Source organism: Bemisia tabaci, chromosome 3 (assembly GCF_918797505.1).
Source record: "Bemisia tabaci chromosome 3, PGI_BMITA_v3".
Taxonomy (NCBI): domain Eukaryota; kingdom Metazoa; phylum Arthropoda; class Insecta; order Hemiptera; family Aleyrodidae; genus Bemisia; species Bemisia tabaci.
In genome coordinates, this window is record NC_092795.1 from 7,217,202 (window position 1) to 7,243,079 (window position 25,878).

The 25,878-nt window shown below is 41.3% G+C and overlaps 1 protein-coding gene across 2 annotated transcripts in view; it reads right to left on the bottom strand.

The window, feature by feature from the left end:
- The window catches only part of IP3K2 (Inositol 1,4,5-triphosphate kinase 2), a 416,125-nt gene that overhangs the window by 41,371 nt on the left and 348,876 nt on the right, over positions 1 to 25,878 (bottom strand). The gene's annotated exons all lie outside the window — the stretch shown is intronic.

A 25,878-nucleotide genomic window follows, 5' to 3' on the forward strand; every position in this document is an offset into this window, starting at 1 on the left:
ATTGCATAACCAAAGAAATGAAGGAGCACTAAAGCTCGTGCGTTGCTCATCCGTATTCCAACGATTGACGAGAGAATGCTCATTGCTGGAGGAGTCAAGTCATAGGTAGGGTCTATTTCCATTGATAAAAATGCCGCCCATCTGGCAATGAGTTCGAGCCAAGATTCCGACGGCCTTTACGCGGTAGAGCGGCTCTTCAAAAATGCTGAAGGCAAAACGGGTCTGCGAACCGCGGTTCGGCCCGATATGGAACAATAATAGTCGAAGAACGCCGTGTTTTCAGAAACAACCCCCCCCCCCCCCCCCGGCCGAACGAGCAGGTTGGTTTCGAGAAACGGCGAAGTGATCGGAAACATAGAAGGTAACACTTGCCAACATGAACTTCACCGTGTCAACGATTTTTTGTCAGCTACCACACAAAGTCTCTTCTCCGACGTGAAGACGTAACTCTATATCCGTATGAGCCCCGGAAAGTATAAAGTTATACAAAGTGCAGGGCTCACATGGAAATCGAGACACGCCCTTGCGTCGTAGGGACGACGACAAGACTCGCGTTGGGAGGAGCAAAAAACGCACGGTGGAAAATATATGATGGCCACACAAACTTACAGTGGAATCCTATGATCTTCTAAGGTTTCCTTTGATTTTTGGGACAATGAGGGATGATAAATTATGAAACCAAGATTTTCCGATACATACACGATACAAACGACACTGAAACTAAATGATGCGACACCCAAAAATTCGCGATTTTTCTCTGGTTTTCGGGCTGGACTGTTCTTCTTCCCTGACTTTTTCCGATTTCTTCTGAGCATATTTTTTCCTCTGACTTTTTCTGATTTGCTATGACTGCAGTCATAATGTACATCGCCAGTCATGGTCGTTTCTGGGCTTGGAATATCGATGAGGATTATTTCATTACACTCTTTTTTCAGAGGAAGATCTCGTATCATCCTCTGGTCGTGGGGATAAATACACAAGGATGAAATACAATCGCAAATAACGCATCTAGCATTTCGCAGACTATGGTTGAAAAATGCTCATCTCAGAATGCTGGTACCTACACGGACTTCATGTCCACTTTTTTTTACGTCCACAATTTTTACGTCCGCAGTTCTAAAGCCCACACTATTGTTAAGTCCATTACTTAAACGTCTACTAAGTTAAGTCCATAAATGTAAAGTCCACTAAAATCAAATTCAAGCGTCATATTTTAGTCCGTGTGTAAAATTATATTGACAATATCGAAATGAGAAAATTAAGAGAGAATGAGGTATTGTTATCGTAACTCATATTTTATATGAAATGTCAATTTCTTCTTTCGATTCATCTTTTCAAATTGTCTTTGGTAAATACTTGGTTTCATTTCTATCCTTGAAATTTCCGATGCCTTAAATGCACATTCTTTTTTTTAAATGAAATTGATTACTTCATTTTAAAAACATTTACATTTTTAAAACGAGGTAAATATTTGTAAACCCTTTTCCAAGCAATGGCATCGATATGAATCTCAATGAGCCCTAGTTGTGATGAAAGAAACTATACAAAAATTAATAAAAGCGGAAAAAGAGTTTAAATATTAGAGCCTAACACAGAGCGGAGCGGCGTGTTAGCAGCGCAGAACGCGCACTGGCGCCTACAAACCTAACGGGATACTTCGCGCATTGCGCAACGCGTGAAGTATCCAGTTAGGTTTGTAGGCGCCTATGCGCGTGTCACGCTGGTTACCTGCCGCGCCGCAACGCTTCAAGCAACTATTTCGCGTCAGAGGCGTTGCACAGTATCCTACAAGATTGAAGGCGCACGAAATAACTAGTTAAAGAGGACTTTCAATTTTGACTGGATCTGTTACTGAAAAATGTTTAATTTGGCATTGAAGCGTTTCCTAGGCTCCCGCTTTGGTTTTCATCTTATCATATCCGTACAGTGTACACATGAACATATGTTTTTATCTGCTCTTAGAGTCTGTTCTCTTTCATGACTTGATTCATGAATGAAATGTTTTTAAGAATGAAGGAACTCTTCACCTCTCTTAATTTAAAAATCTAAATTTTCGTACACTCCCATTTTTAAAATTCTCTGTAAAGACGTTAATAGCCTGTGACGTTGAACGTCTTAAAATATACTAACTGACTAACTAGTAGTAGTATGCATTTATTTTTGAGGTGGTTCCTGTCATTTAAATGAGAATCATTTCCTGAAATGAACATGTCCACAATTTGGACATATTCATGGTTGGACATTAAATCATGTGGACTTAATAAAGACTGGACTTAACGTTTAGTGGACATGAATAGCGGTGGACATTTATTTAATGGACGAAAGGTAGGTGGACATAAAGTCCTGGAAGCAGAATGGTATGTTCTAAGTCTCAGCTCTTAGTTTATTTGAAAACTGGTCAATCGTTTCCATGGAAGTTTTCATTGGATTTTTCCCACTCATTCTCGAAAAATTACACAAAATTGCAAGGAATAATTTTGAATAGTTTTCCTTGACCTAAATGAAACATAATCGAAAATTTTTAACCGTTGCAATCGAGGTACGCATTTTTCACTTTAAAAATGCAAGAAACAAACGTTTTTTCGTTCCTAGATGCGGCGGAAACCGGCGGCTCGGACAATTTCGTCACCTCTCTAACGAGCGTATCTCAATCCCACGTGATCCCTGTTTTACATATGAATCCATGCTTTCTGGGGCTCATGCGGAAATCGAGATGAGCCCTTATGCCAGAGTAGCGACGATTTGTCAGCGTCGGAAGTTCTGATCTAGGTCAAGGTCAAAGCGGACGTCAAATGACAACTTGGGACCATACTCGTGTCCGCCGCCACATCTCTGCAAGCTAATCCTCAAAATTTCCAGAGCCAAGGACCGCGTCTGCCCAGCTCCACCGCAGATGTCGAGTAACGCTCGGATCCTATTCCCATTCAACAATTCGATTTGTGAACATACAACAGAAACATGCTGGTAAACGCAAAACTCAAAGCATGTATTACTGACTCAGGGGTTGTATCTAAATTACGTACTGCTCGGAGGGGGGGGGGGTGCAGAGGCGGATCCAGCGATTCGGCAACACCGGATTCCCTCCATTTAAACCTATGCTAATTAATCGATTCTTGTCGGAGCACCTGGCCTCTCCAAGAATCGATATGTTTTCATAGGTTTAAATGGAGAAAAACAATGTTGCCAATTTGCTGGATCTGCCGATGGGGGGGGGGGGGGTGTCGAGGAGAGCGGTGCGTCATTGTGTATTTACGTGTTAAAGGATAGAGACATCACAAAAGCGCTACGAGGAGGAGGGGGGAAGACAAAAATACCAAAGAGGTGCGTGAAGTATTATACGGACGGCCCCTCAAGTCTTTTTCTGAAATTTTACAGAAAAAAAATGTCTAACCTGATCAAAGTCAAAAGATGTTAAGCCCGAAGATGCACGCCAATCCAACTACCTGCCACCGGATCCTGGATCGAATGGCCTTTGGCCTTTCTGTGCTCAAAAAAGGCAAATTTTCATCCAGAATCATGTCTTTTGTCGACAGAAGATGAACTTCATAAATTGCTAGCGATCCATTGTTTTTGGAAGATGTACCCTCTTAAGAACTTAAGCTTCAATTTTTTGACTAGACTTGATAAAAAAAGTCACTACTTAAAGATTCTTTCTGAACGGTTATCTTTCCCCGTACAATGGTCACATTTCGTCGCCCTGTCCTTCAAAAGCCGAGCCGGCATTTTCAAGCGAGCTCTGGGACGAGAAAGCTTGTCTCAAAGAGTAGCAACGCCCTGTGATACCCATAGAAACAACTCGTGAATTTTGAGCTGCTCACTGGTATCAAGCCTGTCCTGGCGTTTTGAGGACATGATTTGCACTCTCACTTGTTTTAGTTCCAAGGAAAGTCAATTAAGGAGCACGGGCAAAGCGTAGTTACGGTTTCTGAGGAAGCAGGAGGCTTGCCAATTAGTCAGTGATGAGCAAAAGTTTGAACTGTCCCTCACTAATAATTCTGCAAAAACGCTAACTAATGATTAGGCCACCTGTTCTCTTACTTGCTACCGTGGGTTGCGTTCATCCGTGTTACAATTGGACTTCATTTTGCAATAAGAAACTACGATTTCTGGCTCACTTGAGAAACAACGCATGTGCCATTAGTTTCCAAATGCAGATAGGTACTTTTACAGATGAGTCACAAATTGTGGTTCCTTATTGTAAAACGAGGTAGAATTTTAGGACATTTCACTGTTATACGTAACATCGTACTACTTTCCTCTCAAAGGTCTCAGGCGTTTTACGCGTGCCGCGTTGGCTTCTCGTGAAGTTAGATCAGTAGATGGCTGCATTTGCAGTTAGAAATGGAGACTTGGCAACTGGTTGGTCGGCTGAATAGCGGGTCATTTAACTACAAAATCATTGGCCCAACTCCACCCACGATACGACCCGCCTGCTAGCAGAGAACTACTTATTGTCGAGATCAAAAAACGGTAATCATAGCAGAGGATGGTAGCAAAACTCTGACGCTTTTTTTCGACCTCTTAAGCTCATCGCTACATCGCACTCGGTGTTCTAGTTGGCAAAGGTGTAACTTTTGGAGCTTTTGAAAAACTTCAGATTTCACCGCAAATAAGATGGTGAGAATCTTCAAGATTGATGCATTTTTGGTGAATTGTTCCATCACGAAAATTTGGGGAGGGATTCGCGATTTTTCATTCCCCAATTCATCAATTACGCGTAGTAAATGTAACTATGCGACAATGATAAAATCAAAACAAACTATGGAACATATGCAAAGTCTATGCATATAGTTCCTGATGAATTAATTAATTTTCACATGGATCTCCTGAGTATAAGTACGTCCAATTGAAAGCAAAATTTAGAACTTTACGGTTGAACGTTAGATTTACTGGCTGCTGTAAACATGACGATATTTCTGCTTTATCACCATTAAAAGCAAGTAGAAACTCTACTTGAGTAGAGAGAGTTAAAGAAAAGTAATAAAATACTTAGCAATCATGTGCAGTCAAAGAGTGTGCCGAAAAGAATTTCAAACGACAAAAAATACTAAGCCGGGAAGTTGAAGAGTGATTTAAAAGGGAGCCGGCCTAAACTGATTCAAGTGGTCAAGGTGCGTGATACAATTATTCTAACTCTGCGGCAGTTAAGATTGCATAGGCACCAATATGAAGGGGTTTCCTGGTTTTTTCTCGAGTGGTCAAGGTGCGTGATACAATTATTCTGACTCTGTGGCAGTTAAGACTGCATAGGCACCAATATGAAGGGGTTTCCTGGTTTTTTCTCGTTATTTTAATATTAAGACTTAGTGGCGATTTTTGACTTTTGATCTCTCATAAAGGAGAAAGCGAAACAAAAATGATGCGCTCACTCACTATGTACAGCCAGACGATAAAATTAAGTGAAATATTTGATTTATGTTGGCAGTTATGGGAAAATAACTCATCTTAAGATTTTGAAAACAAAACAATAAATATCCATATTCCGGCACTTCAAATGTCCCTAATCATGAGAACAATATGCATTTTGCACTGCGGAATTCCTCAATAGACACACAAGAAGTTTCATCAGCTTATTTCACCTTCATCTAACGAAGTAGGCAAAGTGGGCTGAGAGGCAAAAAAGTGGTATCTCTCTACACGATCACTCGCTGGATTTTTGGCTTGAATATACATTACACAGCAATTCCACTATTTCAACCTCGAAGAGCGCATTATGCCTACTATAAAAGATGAAGGGGAGCCAGAGCTATATCAAACAAGTTCAGAGATGTGTAATATACTAAATTGGACAGATTAAACCATGACTTCCCTTAGGGACAAGGAAAGACCCTCCTTTGGCGCTGTCTTGGCGACGATGGGAGCTATTACTTTCGGGACTTCGACACTCGACTATTGACGAACCTAATAGCTCGATGTCGGAAAACGTGTTTGCACTTTATTTTACAAAAAAACCAAAGTTGTCATGCTTGTTTAGCTCATTACGTCACCTGAGGCTTATCGTCCATCCAGAAGGCTAGCCAACAGCCGAAAGAGGGGTAACGATTGCTGCCTTATAATCGTCTGTAAAGAAGTGCTGAATCCCTAGGAGCAAAAGTTTCCACCTGTTGCCAAGAGCTTACTGGAGGGTCTCTCTTAGGCCTGGGTCACACAACCAAATAAAGCTATCAACCTTGCGAGGTCACTGCACAGTAGGTTTTAGTGCGCCAATCGGAGATCATTGTACTATCAAATTACTGTGATTTGTTGGGATCTTTAATTGGTATTGGCGGATCCGATCAGAAACCTGACCTCGCCTGATTGATAGCTCAGTTTGATCGTGTGACAGAGGATTCTGTGTCTAGGTGCAGTTCTGCGGGCTGATCATTGAAATTGATAGACAAAGTAATAGACAAAGAGGACAAAGGGGAAATTGAGCTATCCTATATTGATTGAAACGAGTGATTGTTAGACTAAGGAGGGAAATGATGGACTAGATCATAGGATTTCTCGAGGGTTGCAGGGTTAACGTTAGTTTGTTTGTCGCTTACCTTCTTTTTCTATTCCAACCACCCACTTCCACCAATAGGATCGCTCCATTTTGTCTTTGTCTCCTTGTCTTTCACTTTGACCATAATTTTCAATAATCAGCGATGGACTAACTAACGTTAACCCTGCAAGAGTGCAACCATCGAGAGATCCTATAGATTAGTCGATCAGTTCTCTCCTCAGTCTATAACAACCACCCGCAATGTAGAATAGCTCTATTTCCCCTCAGTCCTCTTCGTCTGATACTTTGTCTATCAATTTCAATAATCAGCCCGCTGGTCCCCCCCTCCCTGCCGCAAAAATTTCCCAGCGCCGCACAGTGGATCGAGTCAATCAGAGAAGTCGGACATGACATTTGTAACCAAAACTGCAAATTTTGATGGTTATTTCGTCGCATTTTAAATTTTAAGGAATAGCCCCGAGAGAAAATTGTACGAGGAAACTAATGAAACCACTTTCAGAACTTGAAAATTTTGTATACAAGCGTTTAAAGTTACCAAATTTTGGCCGACCTCTCCTACTGACTTGATCCATTGCGTGCCGCCCTTAAAATCTCCCCGTGCAGTACCTCGAGAGAAGAGTAGAGCTCCAAGCAGAAGGGAGAGACAGAGACAGAAAGCGAGGAGCGCTGAGAGCGAAGAGGAAGGAGCGAGAGAATGAGAACGTTGGATGGTACCTTGTGCGTGGTATTGGTGGGTGGGTCGGGGACGTCCGAGTCCCACTCGGAGGAGAGGTCGTCGCTGGAGGCCTCGCCGTAGTCGTGGGACCAGGGCACCTCGAGGAGGGACTTCTGGTACTGCTCGTAGCCGACCGCCGCCAGCCCGGACCCGGCGCCGCCCCACAGGGAGCTCCCCGTCCACCCGCCCCCGCTCAGGTGCTTCGGCAGAGGCGAGGGGGACCGCGACCCTCCGCCCCCCGCCGCCGCCGCCCGCCGCTCCGCGTAGTGGTCCCGGTGTCGCGCCCGCATTGCGTCACTCCACGCGGCCGCCCGCAAGTATCGTACGTCAGTCGTCGCCAGATTGGGTCGCACTCCGAGCCTGATCCCTCAATACGCTCCGGATCTGGATCCAGGTGACGTCATAATATCCCCCGCGGGATTGTCGTCCGAATCCCTTCAAAACGCACTCGTCGTCTCAAGCTTGGCCTTTGATCACCTAGCCGCGCACTGTAAATCCATATGACGTCATCATAGATTGGGATGTCGCCCGATTAATCTAAGCAGGGTTGATCGTCTTTTCCTGGCCTCAGGCCCGCACTGTAAATCCGTACGACGTCATTATATCCCACACAAATTGGGATGTCACGCGATTTATGTAATCAGGGTTGATCGTCTTCTCCTGGCCTCAGGCCCGCACTGTAAATCCATATGACGCCATTGTGACGTTATTGTAAATTGGGATGCCACTCGATTTAACACTACTTCTTTCGCGCACCGTCTGATGCTATCACAGAATCGCTTTTCAAACGTCGATTGTCTTTCGCTAGGTGGAGTGATTCACTCGGGCACACACTATAGATCCAAATAGTGTTGATACGGCGAATTGAAAGAGAAAAAAATTGATTTTAACAGAAAATGCACCGGTTGGTGCTATCACAGATTATGGCTTTTTAAGTTCGGATTGCCTTTCGGCATGAAAAACACTAGATATGAATTGGAATCTGCTTACAGACTGCGTTACAGTAATGCGTACCACAAGAATGATTCAGATGAAAAATTGCACTGAGAGGATGGTCTGAATTCGTCAATGTTTACCGGTAGATGCCTGTCTTGTTGACGTGGATTTGCAAAAGATACATCACATTTTGGTTCTTTTCGCGTCAACTGAGAAAAACAGTTCTCGGAAGGTAGTTCCAATCGCTCGGTTGAAGTTTCAGAGCACGAAACTAAGTGAGCACTACGTCTGTCGGCTATCTTCCGTCAGGTGCTTGTGAGCGAGCTTTCGCATGACGGATTCGAGATAACTTGAGGACACGAGTCGGTTAGAAAAAGCTCGTCGTATTTGCGTTGTAAACTTTGTCACTGCATCCGGGCGATTCACAACTGCGGTCGTTCATGTGTAACGATTCGATATTTTGAAAAAAGTTCACACTTCGGGGACAGTATAGATGTTTCCAAAGTAGCAGGTTTTGGAGATCGTAGAAAATCCTCACTAATCGATTATCTGAAATAGAGAGATTCGGAATTTATGCTTGCACTGACATGTAAACTTGACGGTATTCAACATAGAGGACCGGACCTTGGCAACATTGTTTCTCTCCATTAAACCAATGGAAATGTATCGATTCTTGGGGGACCAGGTGCTCCGATATGAATCGATTATCTAACATAGGTTTGAATGGGGGAATCCCGGTGTTGCCAAATTGCTAGATCCGCTTCTGATTCAATTAAGTTTTAAGAGCAGTTAAAATGTATTACACCGGCTACAAATTAATGATTTGGCAATAATATTAGCCTCACGAAATCAATCGAAAGTATATTCAGGCCCTAAGCCGTATAATTAATAATTCAACTCAAAGACCATCCATTTTATCATTACTTGTGTACTCGAAGAATCTAGAATGAAAGACTTTGCTTTCTCAATGAAGGCTGCGTATCAATGACTATAAATGCAAGGTGATAATTATATTATTAGCAAATATTCTTATATTTTGTTGCATAACCGGTTACAGCACCTCGATACATCGGTGATAAGAGAGAAGTAACAGATAAATGGCTTTATTTTATTAATGGTCAAGTTTACATCCAGAGCAAGATATTCTTTCGTAACCCTCACGAAAGAACGTAACTACATTTCGATGTTGCCAGATTTCCCCTCGCAAATTGCATTTTCACCGGGAGAATCTTGGGTATTTCTAACTGAAAATTCCACTGATTTCTCTTCTGAACTCATACAGAAATCACACAATTTTCCAACAACAACTGCACAGGTATATCCTTAACAAAAATTAAATGGTTTGAGACAATTTTGCAAACTCGGAATTCAGTTACGTTCCCTCGTTTTGGAAACGACGATTTGTATTGGATCATTGCAATGCGTCAGTTTCAACGCTCTCATGTGGACAACTCTAGCATTTAAATCACTGGTTTCACTGATTTTAGGCACTTGGCTACACGTTTAAGGGAGAAAACACGATTTTTGATGTTATATTTTTTACCTTGAATATAAGCGCACGATCTAAACACAACGGAAAAATCGACGCGGCGAAACTGGAACTCCGGTTAGGAACGATCTGCTCGCGTAGGACGAAGTTAAACGACTGAATCTTTCGACACGAGACTCGTCTTCACCGCGCTGCGCTGGTTTTACGTAGCGTCCGAACGAACATGATTACCGGACCTTCCCTGCGACATCAATTATGAATCGACCGCCTTGAAGCTTTAAGAATATGCATGCGCGGATCATTCATAATTGTTCGGTTGTATACACCGCCTACACTCCTCTTTTTTTGGAACTGCGCTCGCGACCACACGTAATCCCTGAATTTTGAATGCTAAACCGACCAATCCGAGAGACGATGCCATGTTCGACCCAAAATTTAGGCAATTTCTACACATTCGCAACCCGAAGAAGCAGAAGAGTGGCAAACGAATTGTGTTTCGCAACGTTCTGCACGAGGGAACATCACTTATTGAGAGGACTGACCTTTCTGTAATCTAACGGGTGTCGACTTGATCTCTTAAACCTCCGGGCTTAAGGTAAAAGTACCGAGAAAAGTAAACTGAGATGTTACCAGGATGTCGAACGACTTACTGTTTGTGCTCGGACACGCTAAATCCAAGAGGGCTTTTTAAAGTCGCACTGTCGTAATATGATATAATAAAAACTTGATTTAATTTATTTTGTTTCAGTCGAAGATAAAATTCCTCATGTCAAGTGACTTTGAGGACTGATGATCTAAATATCAAATACGTTTTGATCGCAGTACCTGTCTCGTTTGTTTTGATCTCAAAGCGCTGCGAAAAAATTGATTGACAGGAGGAAAATACTCGTTCAGAGGGATTATCCGCAATATTTAAGACCGCTCTCATCTTGTTGTGACCCACAAATGAGGATATGGTCACATACTCCGCATTGCGGACTTCATGTATCAATTGGAGTGTTTTTTAACTTTTACCTTATAACTATAAGTTAGTGTAGTATTAGTTAGTGCGCTAGTTAATTAGTGAGAAGATTTTGATCTTCGACAGTCTTGCAGATAATGGTACTTCATACAAGTTTTTCCTTAACGTAACGCGATTTTTAATATATAAATGATGAAAAAACTACAAAATCTGCGGGCTGATTATTTAAATTGACAGACAAAGCTTTAGACAAAGAAGGCAACGGAGACGGAGCGATCTGAATGGTTGAACCGGGTGGATGTTATAGACGTTATAGATGTTATAGATGTTATAAGGGTGAGAATTACGGACAGACCATCAGGTCCCTCGTGGGTTGCCGTTAGCTAATCTAATGCTCACCTCATTTGTCTAAGACAACCACCCGCTTCCACCAATAGGATCACTCTGTTTTCTCATTGTCTATTGCTTTGTCTAGCGATTTCAATAATCAGCCCGCTGATCAAAGAACGAAAATATTTTGATTTCTTGATCAAACGTCGATAATTCACCGATATAAACATGGAATCCACTCGTTTCAAGGGGGAAATCGAATCAAAATCCTCCGGCGGACGGACCCTCTTGACCGAGGGGTCGAGCCGAATAACCGAATGAACCGAAAAGGGGGGCGGGTGGCGAGTAGCTACGCACGTGGGCCGGGGGCACTGATGTTTGGGCGCGTGACGCAGAGCGAGGCACACTTTCCCGCGGCGCTGCGCTGCACGGAGACGGAGACGGAGACGGCCGGTCTGCTAGCGTCACGCGCTTATCTGATGACGTCACGCACGGCCCCAGACGCGCACCGGACCCGCCCCGTTGCCGCGCGGCCGACGCCACGACGCAACGCGACGCCCCAAAAGGATATCCTTCCGGCCGCCGCCGACGTCCGTAGCGGAACGGCAACGCTGCGGCGCCGTACGGTGAAACGACGTATCCACAATCGGACGTTGTCCAGTTTCACCTGACATGAGAACGTACAGGTTTTTTCATTTAGATCTTAGATCTAAACAGAAAAAAAAAACAAGCAGTGAACTCCAACACAATGTGTTGATAAGGCGCGTCATTAACTCGCACATATCAACCCCTTTAGTTTTCATTTACAGAGATTTCAAAAAAGGCAAGCAGCACAACAAGAGAATTCACGATCCAACACTGCAAGGTCAACGACGCACCTTCACGAGACCGTGTATTGTGAATCTAGAAAGCTATTCGAACAAATTTAAGTTTTTTGATCTGCCTCAAGCAAAATCTTTTCAGATTCTTGAAGAAAAGTGCTACGGAAAAATTTAAGCGAAGAAAGGAAAAATTCTGTCGAACTCCTAGAAGATAAAGTCGATTTAAAGGTATTTTGGGGCTTATTTTGGGAGTTGATTTCGGTAATTTTCGTTGCGCGAATCGTGTTTTACGTGAAATTCTGGTCAAGAAACATGTATCAGAATGCCTAAAATCGTACCTTGTCTAGTGGTCCATTGTCTTAAATATGTCTTGATTTTGTTATTTTAAACGTCTTTTCATGCAAAGAAGCTCAACCATGCCCATGCTTTATTCATTCATGAATTGAAAGTAAGCAATCCACATCCCGAAAATCTACCGATTTGCCGTAAAAAATCGCAGAAACTTGATATACCAGGTCGATGTACCCACTCTTTGAATTTACCAATCAATTTAGTGAGTGCACGTATGTGAAAGTCAAAATGCTATAGTCATTTTGGGTGCATTCATTTTTCATGAAACAATTGTAAGTAATTTCAATCCCGAAAAACCATAAATTTTCCGTATAAAATAAAAAAAATCAAAATATGTCGACTCCCTGACGTGAAAATTAAATTCTACGTGTGAAAATACTTATGTATCGATATGCTGAACAGAATGCCCGCCTCTCCTCGTAATTTACAAACCGTTCCTATACTCATCTCAAAATTTTTCTCAGAGCTTTGTGTTATTATCAGCTTCCATTTAAACCCCGGTTTGATGGCCGAATCGGCTGCCCAAAAAGCAAGCCATTTTTGAAGGGCTCTATGAGAAATTCGTGATATTATCAGCTCTCAGGAAATCACTCCATGGGTAAAATTGCTGGTATAAATTTTCGAGTGCTTAAAATAATCGTATTCAAGAAACTAAGGCATTAAACTATGGAGTCAATTTCGTTTTAATAATATAACGGGATTTACTTGTCTTCAGGTCAAAACTCATACAAGAAAGCCCCTTGCAAGAGGCTAATTTTTTGTAATTTCACTCAATTTTTTCTCCTTTTTATAATTGAATTGCTTGTCAAATTCTGAGGTCAATCATATTAAATTGTAATTTATACATTTCTTTTTTCCCCCTTCATTTTATTTTTTGTTTGGAGAAGTTTTGTTGATTTCTTCGGATTTCGAATACTGTAACTTCTCTTCTAATTGGCCGATTTTTATGAATGAGACCTCTTTTAATTCGTGTTTTAACGGAAAGTAAGGAAAAAATTGCTAAAAACTCGCGAAACAATTTTTTTTTTTAAATTGGACGAATCCTAGCGTGACGGTGAAATGGTTAATGAAGCGTAAGTAATTGGGCGAGGGGCTGAGGATCCCGGCCTCGCTTGGCGACCGTCATTAGCCAAGTCTTTGTAAGTTTAATGCGATTAAAAGAGGTCATGGACTATATTTTACTAAATGGAAAAAATGGTTGTCTATTATCATTTTTGCATTTTAATCTTTGATATTTATATATAAGGTGAGTATTATATATAGATGCAAAAATTAAAACATAAATTGAGTTTAACAAATTTTATCTTAGAATTATTCCATATTATTTAGATACCATTGAATTTTAGCTTACTTAAGTTGAGCTCAAATTTAGTTGCTTTTTCTGTTGTTTTTCGTATTGTTCGTCGAGACGCCGACGCAGTGATCAGGAGCGTGGGGAAGAGAGGGGTAAGTGGATTCCTGTATGAGCCACGTTTAGCTAATGGTCTAATGAGTCTCGAGGCTCATCACAGATTGCACTTACACAGATTGCACTATCATGAGTGGCGGTAGCCACCACCGGGCAAGTAACCTATCCTCCAACAATTGGCAACACAGCACAGCCCGGTCGAGGCAATGACACCATAGTTACACGAACTTGGCTTATTTGGGTTTTTCAGAGCACGGGTACCAACTTTTGAACAGTATAACCGAGGTTACAGATCTGTCAAAGCAACGTTTTGAACAAAACGGAGGAGTTAGATTCTCATTCCGAGAGTGCCGACCTGCTCAGCCATCCTCGAATCAATTCGCTTGATTCTGCTTATATATGCATATTTTAAATCAGCGCGTCGCATTCTTAGGCTTTTTTTAAAAAAACCAAGTAACGTAGACTCTTGGTATTCACTGCACATAAACTAGCGACCCCCAGAATGAGAAACAACTTTAAATCATAATTATTGATGGATAAATAAACTTTTTACACGCTTTGGAAAATCTCAAAAGTTCGCGGTAGTCACTTTTCGGTAAGGAACTAAGGGACTCGGTTATTGTATCGAGCAGGGTTCGAAACGATCGCAAAGGCGGTATACTACGTATACGCGCCAAAAATCATCGAAAATTTAACTAGAGACGGAGATTCTAGACGGAGACGTATTCTAAACGCATCGTTCAAAAGTTATGAAAAAGGTAGGTCAACATCAATGGCACTATCGCGTCACAATGGATGGTTCTTGGCCTATCTGCCAAAATGAAGGGGAATCTTAAAGACGTCATTCTCGAGTTTTTTGTGCGTATCTTCCAAAGAAAATGCACTATTTTATAGATTACGTCAGTCGGGCAAATGCTATATTTCCACGATATTTCCCTCATTTTACGTCATATCAAACGCGCATGCTGCCCTACATTTCTTAGAAAAAAAAGAATAATCCTCGTTCTACATGAAAGCGGTTGAGTCAGCAAAGGATTGTCGCATTGATTTCCATCCAGGAAGCGTCAATTACGGAAATTTTCGCCTTTTTTCAAACTTTCCAGAAAAAAGTTAACCTCAATTTTTTTCCTCACCAAAAAAATGACGGTTAATTTTTGTATTTGACACCATTCAGTGACGCTATTCCTGTGCGCTGGGGCTCATTTAGTGCGTCACGAGTTGAATCGCCTCAAGGAAACCAGGAGTGACGTGGGTCCTACATAGCATTCAAAAGATACCCGCAATCACCAGCGCATGTGAGGCCATGTGACCGAGTGCGTGATTCACTTTGCCCGGTAAATCAGGACTGACGTAGCTTCATGGTGGAGGCGTAGTTTTACTTCCATTTTTCGTTTTGGGTACATTATTTCAGGGCGAGATTTTTTTTTTAAAAAAAAAAAAAAAAAAAAAAAAAAAAAACCCGATGACGTCAGCGGATTGAATCATTTGACTTAGAAGCCTCAAGCGGAAAATAGGGTGCGGTAAGTGACGACCTACCTTCACTCTTTCCAGAAAAAAAAAAAAAAAAAAAAAAAAAAAAAAAAAAAAAAAAACAGCTTAATCGGGCGGAAAGTAGGTTATAAATGTATCTAAAAATGGAATTATAGGAATAGGATAGGATAGAATGTTTTTTTTTTGTAAAAAAAACACTTGCGTCAGTCGGCTGAAGGAAGCTATAATGATTTGCAAATATTCCGGAGTCTTAAGTTCGAACCTCCGCTATGGATTTAATTTTGTTGAGACAAACAAAAAATTAAAAAACTAATTCTCCTCATTATTGTTTTGAAAATAGCCAGCGTAAATTTTGATTTTCTGTAGTTGAGAGAATGAATGGATTCTATTATAATGAACTGCGTCCCAGCATCAGTAAAAACCAGGAAATAATTTAAATGATAGTCAGTTAAATTAATTAAATTACACTGCCTGCGAGGAATACAGGGTTTATGTGACGTATCAGCTCACTATATAAAATGTGAGAAAATTCAAAATTATACTAGTCAAGCTTTTTCAGCGAATAATTACCGTAAGCCCTCAGATTCTCCGGAACCCAATTTTTGTGATAGTTGTATCAAGACTTCTGGAGATTTGCCGAGCTGATTTCCATAATTCTTCGATTGGTCGGCAGGAAGTTAGCGAATAATTTTTATCTTTAAATAACGCCGCTGTCTTTAGATTTTAAATTATGATCCAGGTTCGTGATTACCGCGAAGTGGTCCTCAGCATGGGGGACTCCCCAATTGGGGGAGTGGAGGTCCCTTCGGGGGTCGGCCTGGGATTCCCATGTTAAGCTCCATGCTTTCGCGATTATTTATGCGTTCTCGACATCCGAATAATGGTTTTAAGAATAAACTTCAAAGGGGTCGCAAGATCTTGGCTGCTTTCAACCGGGACCCATCGTATTTTACAATTTAACGAGGGTTTCATTACTGCGAATATGCTTCCTAATAAAACGGCATTACGCAAAAGATCAACTTTTTCCATCAACAAGACATTAAACACACGCACGGAAAAAAAGAAAAGGGAAGAAAAACGGTGTTTTGAAGAGATGAAAAGGTAAACAATGACGTGGGTTGATTCAATCACATTTAATGTATTTATACACGACAGGAGTCCCAGACTGCGGTTGCAAGATTGCAGATTACAGTCGCAATTATCTTGATGAAATCAATTATGAAACGGGTTCTGGTAACATTTATTATTTCACTTCTGTAGATGCATGAAAAGCTTTGGGTGCAATAAAATTGATTTCTATTCACGGTTTTTTAAGATTTTCTATTAATCGAAGTTCGCATTTATTTACTTGAATCATGTATCTTGTTCTTCGCACAAAGACAGGGAGAAAAAAAAATCGCAGCACTTAGATGCTTTGAATAGAGGATTCCAGGTTAATCGACTCTCCTAATTGGACGAATTTCTGCCAAACGAAACATGTGCATTCTGACGTGAGCCCTGTTATGCATACTTGTGGGTATCAGCGGGTCGATTGTTGAATCGTTATCGAATGCTTCTGATCGATAAATCCCTATCTTAACAATGCTATATATCGATCAAGGTCATTCGATAACGATTCAACAATCGAGGAGCAGGACTCATGTCTAAATGCACATAGTTCCGTTTGGCAGAAATACGTCCAATTGTACTTACAATGTTATGTTTGTGGTGGAAAATAGTTTGGTCCCGGTAACGATGTTGCATTGATGCTTGGACCAAAATCGTTGTTACAACAAAAAAGTATTGTATCCCCGACTAGAAAATAGATAGGAGGTAAAACGTAAAAATATATTGTGTACCTAGAACTCATTGTGAGCTTTGTAAGAGCAACGATTCTTTCCTTCATGGAAGCTTTAGTGCAGAATTCCTCTTTGTCATCTTATAACCTATTTAATTATCTGATAAGAGACGAGGGATTCTGAAGTTTCAGAGGTAACATCATCTCATCATCTAATATTTTAGCTCATTGAGGACTCAGTCGCGAGGCATTTCAGACACTTTAAAGAAGTAATGATTTCACCGCGCGATGCGACAACGGCGCAAAGCTGTCGCATGCCAGAGTCATTCACAACCGCTGCGACTGTTGAGTCGTATTTTTATGCAGTAAACAGGCTGGACGCAAGCCCACAAGATCGCAGTAATTGTCAAGTGTTTATTAGCACTCGAATGAATGAACTTTCGAGATTAAATCAGTGACGACCACGATACGCAACGAGGGCCACTACGCCAAACGCCACATCGCATCTGATCCCGATCGGAGATTTTCATCGGCCGGTGAAAAGACACGCCACGCGACGATTCCATCTCCGCATATTATGGTCAGCCAAAAAAAAAAAACCGATTCAGGTCTTAATCTTATCAAGATCGGGAGAAAAGTCAAAAGAGACGCGGACATGCGCTTCGGTTTGTGAACGACCCGTCGAAGTCGGGTTTGGCAATTTTAGGCACTTGCTCTGTTCTGTTTCGACGAATTTTGGTTGGACATTTCTCAACCTCACCAGAAGAGTTAAGCGTAGGAAGAAATCATCAGAATCTAAAACTCTGAAATCCGAATCCTGTAATACGTCCTGACAAAAATGATCGAAGGCGCTAAATTCGACTAACTGTAAGTTTGGTAGAGGAAAAGACCACGCGAAACGTGATTGAAAACACTCACATGTACTCGTGCATTAAGCGGAAAAGCCGTTTCTAAAATAAGACACGAAATATGGTTCGTTTCTTTCTGCTTGGATCGGCCCAGTTCGAATCGAACGAGTTGTTAGGAAATAAAGGAGCTACGCCCAATTTTCTGGTAGCGCGCCTTCATTTTGGGAGACAGACTTAACGGCATCCCTTGTGCCACAATAGTTATCTACTCGAGAAAATGAAGGCGGTTGCGTCGTCTGTATCGCTTGCCCGAGAATACATCGGGACAATTGTTTCCCTGTTGCCTTTGCTGTACGATTATGATACTTATTCTATCTCTTGAATTGAATTTCGGATGAGTGTTAGGATAACTTTTTATTGATTTTAAACGTTTCAATCCCTTAGCCACACAAGTCTAACCTAGTATACGGGCACAAAACATTTCTGGTACGTAAAATCCATATTTTCATTGTCAATGTGCAGTATTGAGGTTGACGGTTGCGAGAGGTGACATGCCTCGAAATCTTCCATCGATAGAGGAGGTGATGGAAAAAATCTTAGAATGAGTAGCTGGAAAATATCCTTTTTACGCGAGGGAGAATGAGGGAGATACAGATCTCCGGCTCTGATGGAGAGAACATTTTGAATCTTTTTGCACTCAGCTCTTTAAAATCAACCACAAAAATTGGGATTAGAATACGGATCTCAGAGCTCAGACGTCACGTAAAGGTCAAATGCTCGACTGCAGTCAAAGGAATGAAGCACGTTGAATCTAATTAAAGTCCTGCGACCGCTTTACATTTGTCCTGTTTTAGTATTCATAATGCATCTATTCTGGATGCATTGAAACTCGAAATTGAAACAAGCTGCTGGTTCCAACACTACTGTGTTGGAGAGCTCGCCTTTGGGAAACTATTAACAACTATTAATGATTTTTTCTGAAATTGTATATGTATTAAATGAATCTTTACCCAATTATCAGAGGTTACATGCCGATGCAAAATGTTATGACGTAATTTCATATGACAAATTTTTCACATTACAATAAATAAAGAGAAATAAAGAGAGAGAAATGGAATTATCTTTTATGAATGTGATTTTGCGGCAAATGTTGCAATGGCTATTTTTGCCATCGCATTTTTGTTTTTGGCTTTCATCGTTGATAAGCTTTTTCTTAACTTGTCAACAATGTAATGAAACCATATGATTTAATTTTAATTTTTTTTTTTAAATCAAGTCGCCAACTTGAATTAAGGTTATACTTTGTTAAGCTGGCAGTCTGAAATTCTGAATTTTTATCGGCACAGAGTTCAAAGAAACTATAATTTAGCACGGTTTGGAGGAACGTTTCTGCCATAATTCTTACACAATACTTATGGTATACACTAAGAGCTGAAAAGGAATTCACTTGAATTTTAGCGTGGAGCTCGAGAGACCACTTCAAGCCTTTGTATGCGAGTGGCTCAATGGAGCACATCACGCCTTTGTAGGTATGGGGTGGCTCAATGGAGCACCTCGCGCACTATAAATAGCACGGAGCTCGAAAGAGCACTTCATGCATCTGTATTTTAAGGTTAAAACGAACTCTAAAGAAACTCAATGCGAGGCTCAAACGAATTCTCAAGCATTCTAAATGCGAGGCTCAAACGAATTCCCAAGCATTCTTGATGCGAGGGGCTCAAACGAATCCTAAAGCATTCTTAATATGAGGTTTAAACAAACTCTGAAAGGATCCCAATGCGAGTCTCAACCGAGCTCTCAAGCATGCAATTATTTTGAGGTTAATTAACCTTCTATGGTACCAATAACGGCAATCTTAAGGATTATCCATTAATTATGCGCAAATCTCAATCTTAGTCTTAGTAACTTAAAATTAATTGAACAAATTATTAAATCACGTCGAGGTCACCATGTTTTTTATTTTAAGAAATAATAACAATTGCAAGTACAACTGCACACAAAAACTGCATTGAAAAAATAAGAGGATGATAACATACAATTAGGTTATTTGATATAAAACCATAGCAACATGCTATGATATGCTCGGCCACTGGAAAGTGCTGCTCTCTAGTGTAGCAAACGAGGAACAATTAATCCTCAGTTGAATGAGGGAACGGAAATGTTCGACGGAGGAAAACTGTAACCCGCGAAAATTCAACTTTTAGACCTTGAAATCAATGGGATTTTGGCCGTTCCTCCGACGGCAACGAGAACCATCCATTCGTCGCCACGGACACTACCAATGCTAAAAGAAATCGATCGCAAAGAGCTCTCCCGAGTGGGCGAGCTCAAAAAGAAGAAAAAAAAAACTTGCTTTTTTCATAGAAGGAGATGTAAATACTGCTGGTGGTAGATTAAATTACTGGAAATTCAGTAAATTTACCAAATAACGGTAAAATTATCCGGAATTGATTCTTTGTCAGGAAGCTTGCCTGACCTAAAATCGATATTTTCAATGGATTTAAATGGAGGAAAACACTGTTGTCAACTTGCAAAATTGCCACTGATTCAGGAGTTGTTGTGTGACTCGTTTTTTACATAAGATTTTGAAGAGAAAATTAACATGAGACGTTCATTTCTACTTCGTTGAGACCTCTCCAGGTGGCCCGTACAAACCACTGCGCCTTAAAGACGAATATTCACAACCTCCAGAAGCGGGGCATGCTTTGCGATCGATCGATATTTTCGTATTTGAAACTGTGGTAAAGAATCGATTATTAAGGTGTTCGCTGCAAACACCCTGTTTATCGATACTTTTCCATAGGTTTAAATGACCGATCAATCGATACATCGCAAAGCACACGGAGGAAAAACCTCGTGCGTGGGACCCGAAGTTTAGGTCATATGGATCTCTGAAGTTTTCGAATTCAGCATCTGAACACTTTAGGTCTAGCTGTCGAGGTTCGGATCACACATCTGAAACTTCAGTTTTTACATCTGAAACACTTCAGATGTGAGAACCGAAGTTTTTCGGATGTGAAAACCGAAGTACTTCAGATGTAAGAACTGAAGTTTCAGATGTGTGATCTAAACCTCAGCAGCCGGACCTAAAGTGATCATATGCTCAATCCGAAAACTTCAGAGATCCATATGACCTAAACTTCGGGTCCCACACACGAAGTTATTTTCTCCGTGTAGAACGCCTCCAAATCTGGCTATTCTTCCCGCTTTGCTGGGAGGTTAGTTTAGTTGCGTGACCCAACCAAACGCTTTGAACGCCTTCAAATTTGGCGATACTTCTCGCTTCTCCGGGAGGTTAGTTTAGTTGCGTGACCCAACCAAACGCTTTGAACGCCTTCAAATTTGGTGATACTTCCTGCTTCTCCGGGAGGTTAGTTTAGTTGCGTGACTCAAGTTTTTTTCTCCGTGCACGCCACGCCACTACAACCTCCCCCAGAATTAAAAGTCTTCGCGGAAGGAAGGAAACGCCATTTTTCACGCACGTTCATTCGCGAGGAGCGGAAAGAGGACGAGCCGATCGGTCGAAATCAGCGAGCAATTAAAATCTGTTTTTGAGGGTTAAAGTTGCACGATCATTAGGTTTGAGCTGGATCGACCGCGGACTCGAAGGAAATGTGTGCTGTTATCATTGGTTAATGAATCTCATTACAATATCCCCTTAATTATTTAATTTGCACTCGGAACGTCACACCACTTAAATCTCTTCTCACGGTATTGCACTCGACTTCCTTCGGCGGCCACCGCAAAAAGTAAGTTTTTTACGCTGGTTTTATTTGTATGTCACGGCAGAGACAAGTAGTAAATCTTCGATGAAAAGACTGTTGGGAAGGTGGCGGTTGTCTCGATGAGTTTATTAGTCTTTCACGGAAGTTGACTCCGAGTCGAATGCAAAATGAACGATATTCGCGACCCATACAGTGAATCAACACCGCACTGGGAAAAAAAAAAAAAAAAAAAAAAAAAAAAAAAAACATTGGATCTAGAGTCCAGACTCTTAAAAACATCGACAAGAAAAAATACTCTTGATTCAATCGGATTTTTGCTTAAATCAAGAACCAAGCATCTTAATTTGAGCGGGTTTCTTTTAGATTTAAGCTGGATTCTGATTGAATCAAGAGTATTTTTTCTTGTCAATGTTTTCAAGAGTCTGGACTCTAGATCCAATGTGTTTTTTTCTCCAGTGCGGGAATAAGCAAACGTCAAGATATCGACCACATTTTGCTGAAATAATTTTGGTAAAGATGTAGTATACAGCGTGTCGCAGGCAATAAATGAAAAATACTTAAGTAGTAATTATTTTGCATGAAATATGGATAGACGCTTTTTCCTCCGTTTAAACGAGACAGTAACAAGACTCATTAAACATGTCATTTGTTCAATGCTATTTTAAGGATTTCATCAAACCTCTCTTACTCACAATGATTGTGAACCACGCGCTACACTGGAAAAAAAAACACATTGGATCTAGGAGTACAGACTCTTGAAAACATTGACAAGAAAAAGGACTCTTGATTCAATCAGATTTAAGCTTAAATCAAAGGAAATCCGCTCAAATTAAGAGGCTTGGTTCTTGATTTAAGCTTAAATCTGATTGAATCAAGAGTATTTTTTCTTGTCGATGTTTTTAAGAGTCTGGACTCTAGATCCAATGTGTTTTTTTTTCCAGTGTATATAATTGGGCTGATTAAATTGTTACGTGTATATATCTGTTAATATAGATAATAATCTTACGCATGGTACTATAGATATAAGATTAGATGATTATAGACCCTTTGAATAGATCGCTTGACATATAGCTATAGGAAAAAAAGAGAAAGATCCTGAGAGGCTAGTTCCGTGAGAGGCGGGAGGCGGGAGATTTGCGTCAAGGAACCCGAAACTAATGGGGCAGTAAACGGATGTGCTCGTTTAGTAGCCCCTCCGGATCGATTACAAGTGCAACGCCCATCGAGCATCGAGCATCGACCAGCGAGTGACGTTCAACAGCTCAACGCGAGCCGAAATCGCCCGCCGCGGTGACGTAGCCGTTGCCAGCTTCGTGTCCTGTGTCCGGCAATAGGTATTCATTTCATGACTCCACCGCCCCGCCGCCGCCGGTGACGTTTTACGAGTTGAAGCTGCAGCTCACTATCCGAGGAGTCCATGTTGACTTAGATCAACCGCAGAAAAAATATATTTTACTGACCCTACACTAACAATACAAGCAATAGAATCGAGACAGGCAAAAATTGAGTTGGGCTGGGGAGGTCAGGGCTGAACTTCGCTGGGTGATGGTTGATGGAGCAATTCGTTGAGCGGAAAAAATTGATGAAACAGGGCTCCGCTTGTTTTAAAAACGTCCTTTTTTTAAAAAAAAAAATCAGTAAAACATTCATATACATATGAGTCGCTTTCATAGCGCTCTCTGGTGCTCTGCGATGCCTCATCGCCACAAAACTCCTTCCTTCTACAACCCGCCAGGAAGTAAAAAATAGAGGGATGGAAAAATAGCATTTTTCTTGTTTCTTCTAAGAGTATGTAATGAGCTGATTGTGAGTTCGCAGTAATTTTCATAATTTTTTTCTGATAAGGAGTATTACAGAAAAAATGGATTTAAAACGGAGAAATATACCGCCTTGAGACATTATCTGGCAGAATTTCCCACTTAAACACAAGTATTTCAGTAGTTTTGGTTTTTTTGTCAAATCTCCTCCAATAATTGTTCGATTTAAAAACCAAAAATATTTTCGCGCTCAGTTCTCTTCGTAATTTCACCCTAAACACAAAATTAACCACATTTCAGGCGTCTGCAAATTCTCTATTCGTGTAAAAGAAAAAATAAAAGCCCATCTACGGATCAAAAACTCTCATCCAAAAAAAGAATCACTTAAATCGGTTGAGTCATCGCTTCTAACGAACTCCGGCAAAAATGGGCTTATTGTTAGTTTTTTTCAAATATGTTACAGCAGTAGATTCCCCTAATGATGACTGATCGATGTCGAGGTGGGCACTTTGCTGAGCGAGTTTTTGCGAACTAGAATAACCGAAGCGAATTTTCGCGGCAATCCGATGAATTAGTTTAGATTCGATAAAACTTCTGACATCGGAGCCATTAGTGGGGCGACAAGCGCCCTTTCAAACTATGAAGAAGGATCGATAAACAGGATGTTCGCAACGAACACCTTCATAATCGATTTTTTACGATAGCCTCAAATGGGGAAATATCGATAATCGACCATTTCACTCCTCGCCACCGCTGAATGCGTGTCCATGCAAGGAATGTTTTATTTTTGTCCTGCTTGAAGTGAAAGGTTGAAAGGAGAGGGAACTTGATCAAGGACCATTGCGCGGAGCGGGCAAGTTTTTCAAGTCAACGGATTCGTCTCAGTTACCACGGTGACGTCACTGGGTCTTTACGAGTTGCCCGATGACGTCAGACGTGTGCCGCTCGAAGGGGGGCGTCGACGCGGCGCCGGCGAGCGGGTAGTGGGTGTCCGGTTGCAAGTTCAGTGAGCTTCTGACGTTGAACTTGTCTGACCTTACGTCCACGCCACATTTTCCTCCTCGAGTTTTTTAGCTCCTTTGTTTTCGACCGCATCATACCACGGTTTTTTCATTCGCATTGGGCGATCCGAGAATTTTATTCAAACCAAAAAACTGAAGGGCTCTGCAGTGGCGTTTCCTAATTGAAATATGAGAAGTAGGAGCATTGATGAAAGGGAGCGACGGGGGCGGCACCCGATTCCCTCCCGAGATTCCCTCCCGGATCCGATTCCCTCCCGCTAATGACCGCTGCCCAAGTCCGTTTCCGATTCCCTCCCGCTAATGACCTTTAATAAAATGAAGCGGCAACGTCGCTTTAATCATTCAACTTACCATTTCCAGAGAGATGCGCTGTTTCCCGTGAGTGTTTCAGGAAAATTAGTGTATATTCACAAAATTATGATGATTTGATGAAGAAAGTGGGCTAGGTTGATAGAAAGTTCCCAAAGTCTGTTTCATATGTATGTGTTCATATGCATGTTGTATGTAGTTTTTCTGTGAACATCCGGCAGCCATGAACATGACTTACTACTGTGATTTTATTTTTTGTGTGACGCATCGGGCTCTCTACACACCTTTTAGTTTTTCTGTGAACATCCGGCAGCCATGAAGAGGGTCATAGAAGGGAGAGAGGGTTCTCAAATTTTGTTTTATGCATGCATATGAAATAGACTTTGGGAACTTTCTATCAACCTAGCCCACTTTCTTCATCAAATCATCATAATTTTGTGAATATACCCTAATTTTCCTGAAACACTCACGGGAAACAGCGCATCTCTCTGGAAATGGTAAGTTGAATGATTAATGCGACGTTGCCGCTTCATTTTATTAAAGGTCTGTAGCGGGAGGGAATCGGAAACGGACTTGGGCAGCGGTCATTAGCGGGAGGAAATCGGATCCGGGAGGGAATCTCGGGAGGGAATCGGGTGCCGCCCAGCGACGGAGGTGCGCACATTCCTATTTCGCCTTCAGTTTTCGGGTAAGCCAGAAAATATACGCCTTGCAGCAATAGTTATCTTCTTGGGGATTCACACCTTTGCACGATCTTTATAGGAAGCACGATCGGTTGATACAAAGGGTTCGAGACGGTTGTATAGATTCATATTTCGCCTTCGATTTTCGAGGTGGACCAGAAAACATCTTTCAAGCGGCAATAGTTATTATTTTAAGGTTTTGTACTGTCTCGCCATGTGCCCATGCGTAAAGATAAATATATTCATACCTAAGCGTATGAAAGTAAAATATTTTCTTTGGTGAGCTTATGTTAGAATGATCAGTCGTTTGTGAACGGCTGTTCTGCACCTTTCCGCGTTTCATCTTTAGGTCCACTTTCAGAGTATAGTAATTTTGCTTCCTATACAACTCGAAAATTGGACCTGAAGATTTAACGAAGAAAAGCCCTGAAACACAGCTGTCGTCAAAATACTCAAAGCAGAGACTCACAAGGGAAAAGATTTTACGTATACATTCCCATAAGTTCATATTCCCTCTTCAAGAAGTTACAAGACAAATTTAATTGATAAGTACCCATGATAAACCTCATAGACCGCAAAAACTGCTAGAAGAGTATTGAAATTGATAGACAAAGCGATAGGGTAGTTGCAATGGACAAAGGAGTCAGGTAATAGACTAACTAACGGAACCCTCGAGATACCCTTTAGTTAGTCCATCATTTTCTCCCTTAGTCTAAAAGAACCATCCCATTTCAATCAACAGGATCGCTACTTAATCGATATGTCTTC